The sequence below is a fragment of the Colletes gigas genome, unplaced genomic scaffold (genome assembly GCF_013123115.1).
Source record: "Colletes gigas isolate AHSC1104 unplaced genomic scaffold, ASM1312311v1 Colletes_gigas_Sc00047, whole genome shotgun sequence".
Taxonomy (NCBI): domain Eukaryota; kingdom Metazoa; phylum Arthropoda; class Insecta; order Hymenoptera; family Colletidae; genus Colletes; species Colletes gigas.
In genome coordinates this window covers 1180648-1192050 of record NW_025106676.1, presented here as the reverse complement: position 1 = coordinate 1192050, position 11403 = coordinate 1180648, and positions in this window count along the sequence as shown.

Here is an 11403-nt window from a genome sequence, read left to right as displayed (position 1 = left end):
ATTTTGCCTACTGCAGCCTTTTTCTCTTATTTTGAGTCCTTAATAACGGGTTTTTAACTGCAACACACCCGCGAAGCCCTGCTTGCAAAAGACGCCGCTTAACTGTTGTCGTACCAATTGGATCCTCTCGATCTTTGTTAACTTCTGCCGCAATTTCTGTTGATGTCATCCTCCTGTTTCGTTTACTTAACGTTTCTATATAGCGGTCTTCATTTTCTGTTGTTTTTTTGGGCCGTCCAGTTCGTTTTTTATATTCAAAAGTATTAGTCTCTGTTAATTTTTTCACTGTATCATGCACTGTTGATTTCGGAATTTTAGTTTTTATTGCAATTTCCCGCACAGAATAGCCTTCTTTAGCAAGAGTAATAATACTCGAACGCTTTTGAATGGATAATTCTTTTCTAGAACTGCTCATACTGATCACATGCACTGTCAAACTTGAAATGAAGAAGAAACAGCGACTTCGCCTTCGCAGCTCCATGCTTATCTCTGTTTAGTCTAGAACTCCTCTCAAAGTGTTTATAAACTCTTTACAATGTTCCCAATATAGTCCTTTGATGGTTTTGAACGTCCAAAGCGAACAATTTATCCCAACATGTACCGAATGGAAATGTAACGAAATAAGTGTTTATGCATGCAGTTCCTTTTTTAAACTTTTATTTAAATAACTAATATTTATTTCTATTTTTATATACCGAAATTATCGTAAAATACCTAAATATTACAAGATTAAAAATAAAATCAAGCTAGAGAGTTATATCTGTGTTTTAATCATTCTTTTGCTGAAAACGAGTAAGTGTCCGGTGACTTATGGACGGGAGTGTATGTGTGTTTGTGGTTAGGTTGTGGAAGTGCATCGTATCAAAAGTTCATTACAATTCAGATACAGAATTTTTTACCATTAGATTTATAACAATCGTAATAATAATATTAAACTTATAGTTATTATTTACTTGGCAATTGTTCGTATTGCATATACGTCAATAATATTGTTAAATGCATAATGAATTAGCTTTTCAATCTTATGTAATCATATATGTATAGAGTATATTTTAATAAAGACTATATCAGATATATTAAAATGTTTTACATAAATAATAAAAGTACGCAATGGGTACTAGCTTTGTCAGTCCACTGCAAAAACTGGTACGTACACAATTAGAGTATGAATGAGGTTGTGTCCGGGTGTCGGAGGAACCCGGGGAGTCCTCTCTAGTTTAGGTCGCGCCTGGACATTGAGAATGAGAACCGTGGAGTGTTTGTTTGAAGACTGAGTTTTGCATTTTTTTAAATATAGGGTTAGGTAGGTAGGTAACTTATTCTCTGGTGTGTGTGTTTAAACCTAAGTAGGTAGAGTCAGGGCAGGACTGTCCACATTAGTAATTCGGGTAGGCGCGTTTTCGCGTGGCAGTTCTGTTCCTGTAGTTACGATTTCGAGAGTAGAAATCTTGCTGATTCAAACGGTGCACTTGTGCTGTTTGTTTCGGCTTTATTTTCGACTCCTCGAATCGCGCGACTCTTAAAGTCGCTCTCTCGTGCTCGCGGCCGTGATTAGGTCCCTTTCGAAACGTTCGTCCCGCTCGAGATTCACCACGTATGCTCTTACAACAATTCGTATATTGTTGGAAGACTACGTATTGCACAAAATCTCGAGCCCAGTCTTCCGTAAGTTTCAGGCATCGGCAGGACCGCCGAAGAAAGAAAAGGCTCTCAATGAGCTGAATCCTCGGATGAAAATGGAAAGTCATTCCTGTTACTACTTTGTCACTTAACTCGTCTGTAGTTGTAGTTAGTTTATTTGTCTGACTGGCTCACGTATGCATGTACCTGATGGTACATGATTGCACCATACATGCCAGCCATCCCTCCCCATAACTCGCGGTTATGATATACATAGAGTTGCGAATATCCAATAATCGCGTTTGTTAGTGTTGCGCCTTGACACGATACGCGATTGGTTTTTTGCAAACTTAGGTACTGAATGTTTGCTTAAAAATAGCGTTGCGAATTATTAATAAACGCGATTGCTCGTAGAGTTGCAAAATACTATTTTTCGCGTTTGCTTTTCAGGGTAGTGTTGCGAACAATCACGATTCGCGTTGCTTTTTTACTCTTTTATATATACAGGGTGTCCCGTAAATAGTGTAAGAAACGGAAATGGGGGGTAGGTGAGACAATTCTAAGCAACAATTTCCTTTGCAAAAATGTCGGATGGGGCTTCGTTTTTGAATTATTAACGAAAAACACTGACCAATCACGGCGCTCGCCTTCCGCGCGCTCAGGGCCGTCCGACCTCGGAGAGCCACCGCGCCGGGTAGGTAGCAAGATGCGCGTTGAAAATACATCGAGGAACGAGTACAAATAATTAAAAATACTACCACTGCAACTGTTACCTAATTCGTGAATTACTACGTAATTAGTACGTAAATTACTAAATGGAATTTACTTTTTATTAATTATTTGTATTCGCTGTTTCCAAGGAAGAAGGAATAAAATCTCGGAATTTTTAGAAAATTAACCCTTCGCACCCGAGTGACGCTTCTCGCCAGAGTGTTTTAAAATTAAAATAAGAATTATTATCAGAAAATTAAAATAAATACGGTAAGAACCATTTGTAACCGTTTGTTATTAAAAACTGTACTGAAAAAGCAGACTGGATTTCTGCGTACCGAAACATTCCTCGAATGCAAAGGGTTAATAGAGAAATAATTGAAATTCGACTTACCCATTCATTTGCAAGTTGACCTACTGCGCTGACAATAGGGCCCGGCCAATGCACCGCTGTCGATCACGGCAAGGTCGAAGACCCGAACGAAAATCAGCTGATGGGCCAGCCCGGTCACTGTACCTGCTTCTCACCCCGAAAACACTTCACAGCACGGTCACTAACAATTTTCACTTTCACTTTTCACTTTCGCATACCGATGCGTTCCGTTGCACCCTTCTTCGATTGTTGCTTCTTCCTGGGTTGATAACGGTGCCTGGATGTTGCTCCCTCCTGAATTGTTACTCCTTCCTGAATTGTTGTTGCTCCCTGAATTGTTGTTCCTTCCTGGATTGTTGCTTCTTCGAACCTTGCTCCCTTCAGGATTGTTGTTCCTTTTCGCTGGGATAATGGGCACGATACGTGCGGGCGGCTTTCTTCGCGTTCCCCTTGGACTCCGCGAAAACGAAGAACGTACGATAATACTCTGCGTTTACGCGTTCCATCGCGTGCGTCCGCTTCTGTTCAGAAACGCGTAGGTTTGTGAAAAATTTTGACTGACAAATTGCATTTCCCTCCCCGAAAAAGTTCCAGGTAAGGCAACCTATTGTCGCGCGATTCGGAATTACCTGCGATCGGCGAACGTGCAGACCATGCTTTTGCCGTGTATCGCACAAAGCCAAACGTCTCTTCGGCTAGTTGACCCTGGCGGAGTTATTTTTTTATTACTGCAAAACTGCCGCAAATGTTTGCTGCTAACCGTGCGTTCGACTCTTCTATTCGAATTTTTATGATTCACCGTGAATATTTTTGTACACAAAACATATTTAATTGTACAACAAAAATATTTAACGAAAATATTAAAAAATATTTCTTCTTGGAATTTTTATTTCAGAAATAAAAACTAGAAGAAATATTATTTAATATTTTTGTTAAATATTTTTGTTTTTTGTTGCTCCAATATTTTTTATTATCGCATATTATCTATTATGTAACTGCCTCCTTCTTTGTGGATTATTTTTTATAAACAATACCTTTTTATTTTATACTCTTAAAATTTAAAAGCATGGAATTTTTCATGGTATATTCTTCTTTCTTTTTTACAACAAATTTTCCATGAAAAAATATTCACGGTGAATCTTAAAAATTCTATTAGAAGAGTCGACCGTACGGTTTAGCAGCAAGCATTTGCGACAAACATGGTCTGCACCTTCGCCGATCGCAGGTAACTCCGAATCGCGCGACAATGGGTTGCCTTACCTGGAACTTTTTCGGGGAGGGAAATGCAATTTGTCAGTCAAAATTTTTCACAGAACCTACGCGTTTCTGAACAGAAGCGGACGCACGCGATGGAACGCGTAAACGCAGAGTATTATCGTTCGTTCTTCGTTTTCGCGGACTCCAAGGGGAACGCGAAGAAAGCCGCCCGCACGTATCGCGCCCATTATCCCAGCGAAAAGGAACAACAATCCTGAAGGGAGCAAGGTTCGAAGAAGCAACAATCCAGGAAGGAGCAACAATTCAGGGAGCAACAACCATTCAGGAAGGAGTAACAATTCAGGAGGGAGCAACATCCAGGCACCGTTATCAACCCAGGAAGGAGCGACAATCGAAGAAGAGTGCAACGGAACGCATCGGTATGTGAAAGTGAAAAGTGTTAGTGACCGTGCTGTGAAGTTTTTTCGGGGTGAGAAGCAGGTACAGCGATCGGGCCATCCCATCAGCTGATTTTCGTTGGGGTTTTGACCTTGCTGTGACCGACAGCGGTGCATTGGCCGGGCCCTATTGTCAGCGCAGTAGGTCAACTTGCAGATGAATGGGTAAGTCGAATTTCAATTATTTCTCTATTAACCCTTTGCATTCGAGGAATGTTTCGGTACGCAGAAATCCAGTCTGCTTTTTCAGTACAGTTTTTAATAACAAACGGTTACAAATGGTTCTTACCGCATTTATTTTAATTTTCTGATAATAATTCTTATTTTAATTTTAAAACACTCTGGCGAGAAGCGTCACTCGGGTGCGAAGGGTTAATTTTCTAAAAATTCCGAGATTTTATTCCTTCTTCTTTGGAAACAGCGAATACAAATAATTAATAAAAAGTAAATTCCATTTAGTAATTTACGTACTAATTACGTAGTAATTCACGAATTAGGTAACAGTTGCAGTGGTAGTATTTTTAATTATTTGTACTCGTTCCTCGATGTATTTTCAACGCGCATCTTGCTACCTACCCGGCGCGGTGGCTCTCCGAGGTCGGACGGCCCTGAGCGCGCGGAAGACGAGCGCCGTGATTGGTCAGTGTTTTTCGTTAATAATTCAAAAACGAAGCCCCATCCGACATTTTTGCAAAGGAAATTGTTGCTTAGAATTGTCTCACCTACCCCCCATTTCCGTTTCTTACACTATTTACGGGACACCCTGTATAATGCATGTCAACCGCGTTTGTAATTTTCATGTTATAAATTAGCGTTGCGATCTTGATTAATCGTGTGATTTTTTATTTAGCGTTGCGATATTTTCAATGCCCAAATTCTACCCCGATTGTAGTACTAGTAGTAGTTAGTTTATTTTGTGGCCAGTACATGTCTATGTACATGTACCAATAGCCCCTGATTAAAGTTAGAGTTGCGAATAATATACAATGTTCGCGTTTGCTCGTAGAGTTGCGAACAAATATTTATCGCGTTGATATATCAGTGTTACGAATAAATACGATTCGCGATTGTCTTTATGCAAACCTAGGAACCGGGCGTTTGCTTTAAAAATAGCGTTGCGAATTTTTAGTAAACGCGATTGCGAATTAGAGTTGCGAATTACTATTTTTCGCGTTTGCTTTTCAGGGTAGTGTTGCAAATAATTACCATTCGCGGTTGCTTTTATTCTTATAAATCGCGTTTATAATTTTTCTATTATAAATTAGCGTTGCGATTGTTGATTTAAAGCGTTGTTGCCCCGTAGTGTTGCGATATTTAAAACGTCTAACTTCATCCCCATATGTGCCACTCTATTGTAGTTTGAAGTAGCTTGATGTAGTTTTATTATTTTGTGCATGTATGTTTCTAGCTACAACCGAGGACGCCAGCACCTGATCCAGCATTTTTGGGCAACGCGATTTGCATTAGCGTTGCGAAACATAAATGTATTTCCATTAAAGATAGCGTCACGAATATACAATAATCGCGTTTTACTTGTAGAGTTGCGAATTCCTATTTTTCGCGTTTCTTTTTCAGGGTAGCGTGGCGAATTCCATACGCCATTGCTTTTATTGTTATTTAAGAATAGTGTTGCGAACGTACTGATCGGTTTGTTCTTAGCGTTGCGAATTACTATTTTTCGCGTTTACTTTTCAGGGTAGCGTTGCGAATAATCATAATTCGCGGTTGCTTTTATTGTTATAAATCGCGTTTGGAATTTTTATATTCTAAATTAGCGTTGCGATCTTGACTTGTCGCGTTTTTTATTAATTAGAGTTGCGATTCAATGCCCAAAAGCTGGCCCAAAAGCTGGCCAAAACGCTGCCCACTGCACCAGGATCATCGAGAAGCAAGCTGGGATTCTGCAAAGCCTCGAATGGCTCAACGTCATTATTAAAATTAGAGTTGCGCATGATTGAATATGGGTGCACGCGATTTAATTAATAAAGGAACCCTGTGTGGTTCATTTTACGAATAACAACCACCATTCGCGTATAGTTTTTTATTTTATAAATTAGCGTTGCGAAAGAAAGAATGGTCCACTCACGGGTTGTTTGAATTTAAGACGAGTGGACGCTTATTCCAATTATGAGTTTATTCTCAAAAGAAATACTGCTTGAAAGTACTGTTGTGAATAGACCAATTGTTTTATTCTTCATAACGTGTTAAAATCTGTAATATATCGGAATGTATTTTAATCACAGATTTGTGATGCATTTAAAAATTCTATATTATGATTAATTTTATTGTAGATTGAATTTATGATTGCTATATAGATATCTACATATATCACTAATTATTCATTCTTAGAGTTGGTAATTTTTACGGGATATAATAACGTTTGCAATCCAATTGTTATTTATAAATAGCGAATTTTTTATAAATATTCTGTATTCTTTGCATAAATCAAAGTTTGTTCGCGATCATTGTTTTAATTGATGGAGAATAGAATGCTTGCATTAAAAGGGTATGCAAATTGCAATTCGATATTTCATATTGAGAGTTAATTGCCGAATAGAATCGACATTTTCGTTAGCTAGTGCTTTTTCTGTATGAACCTAATTTAGTTTTGAATACAGTAAAATATAATTATTGCAATCTATACGTCTTGAAAAATTGTTTATTTCATAAAGGAAACGAAAAATAAAATCTACGGGTAACAAATGCATAAAATTTTCAATCTATTTCGTATTTATCTTAACACTGAGGCGAATTTTCATTCAATTCCACGTAATATTTATGTTTTTAAACTTTTTAATAGCAATTTTTACTCGTGGAAGCTCAAATATTAATTTCATAATATCATTTTTTCTATGATCGATTACCATTAGTCTATCTTGACGGTATATAATTATTTTTTTCTGTGTTCATTAATACACTTTGTAACGGGAATGTGGTTTATTATTCACAAAACAAAGATAAAACTGTTACACTTGATTTTGCGATACGGTCGAGGGTTTACACGTACGGTTTTGTCACGGCGCGATTTAAAATCTAACTGGCGGAGGTAGTTTTGGTGATAGCCGAACGCGTAGTTTGGTCGTTACTACGACTCGCGGATCGACTTTCTTTGGAGAAGGAGTGTGGAAGTGCCGTGGGCCGCGTAGGCCACGTCTTCTTCCACGAGGAGTGATGAGAGAGGATCTGTAGAGGTGCCGTCGGAGACGTCTTCCTCTAGAGTGTTGGACAAGCTTTTGGTACCGGTCACTGTATAAATCTCGGTTTCCTCGGCTTGGGCGTTGGGATGGTTTGCGATACAAGGTTGTGGAGTGCCGAACACCGTAAGCGTCGTCTGCTCGTAACCTCTGTAGCCTAACCTTGACTCCTTTGATTTGGAAATCTGTGGGCTATTTCAAGGAAAAGGACGGACCATGGAGAGAAGGGTTTTTCCTTTGCGCGGTACCTGCAGTCGCTCTGTACAGTGCCGCGTACGGGGTTTTTCCACCTCAGGGGCGTCGTCGTCGTAGGTTCCTAAACGGGGCGCCGCGTTACTATGATGTTTACATTCAATTTTACACGTTACAACTTTCATTTCAGCTTTTAATCCTTTGAACAAGTTCTTGTTACAGAATATATAATCATCGAAGAATGGAATTGGAAATGGTACACGGATTCCATCTTGATCGCTCTTAGAGAAATATTTCGTATAATTTTATTTATTGTCTGATTTATGTTTCAGGGAAACATCGTGGGATTAATCAAGAAACCAAGAAGAAATATTTTTTCATATTAATTTGTTTTATATGAGTTATATATTTTATTGGATATGAGTTATTGTTTCAGGAAAACTACGTGGGAGTGACGAAGACACCAAGAAGAAAATATTTCCTCATATATCTTCATGTTTCTACAGGTTGCGTTAGAATATAAGTACAAATGTATATAGATTATAAGATAAAAAAGCGTTCTCCTGTCGTTTATTAAATATTACCGAAACGTGTGCGCAAATTTAAGTGGGAATGATTAATATTAAGATACATATTAGTATTCTAATATGCAAGGTCCATACGTGCAGTTGCACATTTCTGGTTGGATCATCAGGATCTGTTTCGTGTTAACACCGTGGATATAGGTGTGCGTCACGGAAATCGCGGGTTTTCACACTTTTCAGGATGCGGAGTGACGGGAGGGAAAGCGAACTGATAGACCCACAATTTAACAATAAGTCTTTATATTTAATTTTACGGAGCTGAAGTCTAGCTCTCCGTCTAGAACACTTTTAACACTAAAACAATGAACAAAGTTTTACCGAATAAGTTTTCTCGGCGGCGATAGTGGCGGTGAGTTCCGGAGTGCACTTTTGCACGGTAAAAAACGTACACGCATCGCGGCAACGGATCTCTCGTGTCGTGCTTTGACGATTTACGAACGCGTGTTACGCGGAGAAATATGGTAACTCACCGTTAGGCGTATATACACTGGCGGCCAGCTACTTAAGACCGTTGGTTAGTTAAAGAAATAAACAGTGTTAATATTTTATTCATTGTATTTTTCGTATACTAAACTCATATGAAATATATTTTGAAGTATATTAAACCATAATATCGCAATAATTTTATTTACAACACAATAAACTGCAAATATTTTTAATATTTTCTCAGATTAGGTCGTTATAACAGCGGACAACTACTTAAGACCGATTCGTGTTTTTCATTTTTTGCTTATTTTCACATTACATAGTTGTATCAGATCCTTAGTTACCATCACTGTTGACATGGTTGCGATGGATCACTGCATTCAAGATCGCAAACAATTGCTAATCAGTCAACAATCATGAGTCGAGAGAAGAACATTACTCTTGAACTAAGAATTCAAATTAAATTATTGAAAGATGAGGGATACTCATTTTCAACAATTGCTACTAAATTAAATATTTCCAAAACGGCATGTATACAGGCAATGCAATTCATATCTAAAACAGGATCAGTTTGTAACGTGTCGCGTAAAAGAAGGCCTCGTAATACAACAGCACGAGAAGATCGCATTCTTCACCGCATCTCTGGAGCGGATCGTTACAAAAGAGCCGAACAAGTCCTCAATGAATCTGGTGCCGAAATTATCAGGAAAATTAGTGTTCGAACAGTGCGAAGAAGATTAAACGAATTTAATATTATGGGTCGCATCGCTCGCAAGAAGCCACTTATTTCCAAACGAAACTGAAAGCTTCGTTTACAGTTCGCTAAGAATCATCGCAACTGAGCAATAGCAGACTGATCAAAAGTTGTTTTTACCGATGAGTCCAAGTTTAATAGAGTGAGGTCAGATGACAAATTGTATGTTCGACGTCGTGTCAACGAGGAATTTTCACCAATATGCATAAAATCAACCGTGAAAGGTGGAGGAGGTTCAGTGAACGTTTGGGGAGCGTTTACGTTACAAGGTGTTGGCCCAATTCATAGAATTGAAGAAACAATGGGTCAATACAAATACATTGATATTAAATGAGGTATTGCTCCCATTTACAAGAAATCAAATGCTAGATAACTGGATTTTGCAAGCTGACAATGATCCGAAACACACAGCCCGTAGGGTTAAACAATTTTTATGTCAGTAAAATGTAAATATTTTACCATGGCCCTCTCAATCTCCAGACCTCAATCCTATTGAGATGCTATGGATTGATGTGGAGAAACATGTAAAATATAAAAAGCCCAAACATTTAAATGAATTGTACGCTGTTATTCAAGAAGGGTGGAATAATATTCCAGTCGAGCGTTGTCGCCGTTTAATTGAGTCTATTGCACGACGTTGTGAAGAAGCGATACGACAAAAAAGGAGTGCAACGCGTTACTAACTATTTGCTAAGTTTTATTTTTCCGCAATTAACAAGTTTCATTAATTTTACCTGTATTTATAGTATTAGTCTGATTTGGTCTTAAGTAGTTGTTCGCTGTCATAACGACCTAATCTGAGAAAATGTTAAAAATATTTGTAGTTAATAGTATTGTAAATAAAATTATTGCGATATTGTGATATAACATAGTTCAAAATATATTTCATATGAGTTTAGTATACGAAAAATACAATGAATAAAATATCAGCACTATTTATTTCCTTAACTACCGAGCGGTCTTAAGTAGCTGGCCGCCACTGTATACCGTGGTCGCTCAACGATCAAAAACGGCAATTTTTGGATCGATCCAATCATCGATCGGGTCGATACTGTCACGCACGCGGCGCGGCGCGCGTATTCACGTCTGCGTATAAGGCCTTTGCCGCGATACGGTTCAGGACCGTGCCTAGCGACATACGGGCGATGCTTTAGCCGTTGCGTAATTATTGAAATTTCTGGGATTCCGGAACAGGATCCTTTCTTCGTTTTGTACGAGTGTCTTGTTAGGCACTGTCGTAATGCAAGTATTTATTTAAGCAGGAACAATTAATAATAAAGTACATATTGATAATTTAGTAATCAGGATTCATACGTGCAGTTGCACATTCCAATTTCGTTTCTAGAAAACATGTGATGGATTATTTCACATGTATCAACATTTTGTTAGGTTTTTGATCTCTTCATCGGTCAGAGTTCGTGCATGCAGTTGTACATTTCAATTTCGTTTTTAGAAAACTTGTGTATCATCTCACATATATTGACATTTTGTTAGGTACTTCATCTATTGATTGGGCAGTTCTTTTATGAACGCTCCTTTTCTAGCTCGTTTCTAACTTTTCGATAGCTTCTCCCTTAGGTAGGTATTCGAATTCCTCGCCAAAGGAAGGGTGGTTGGGGCGAGGCTAGGGTGGGTCTCCAGTCGCAGCAACCTCCACGAGGTGAGACCTATAATTATTAATTACATAGCAAATAATATGAGCTAATGGCTGCGTTCTACTTATAGTTCCACATACATTCTTCGTCCTGGTGTGCGGTCTAATAACACTGATTTCGAGTCGCAAATACGTTTTTGCCGAGTTAGTTTATAAATAAATAATATATTACAATTTAAAATAAAAAATAGAGGATTTGCGGTGTATTTATCAATGAGATCCTTACGTATTTTAATAATT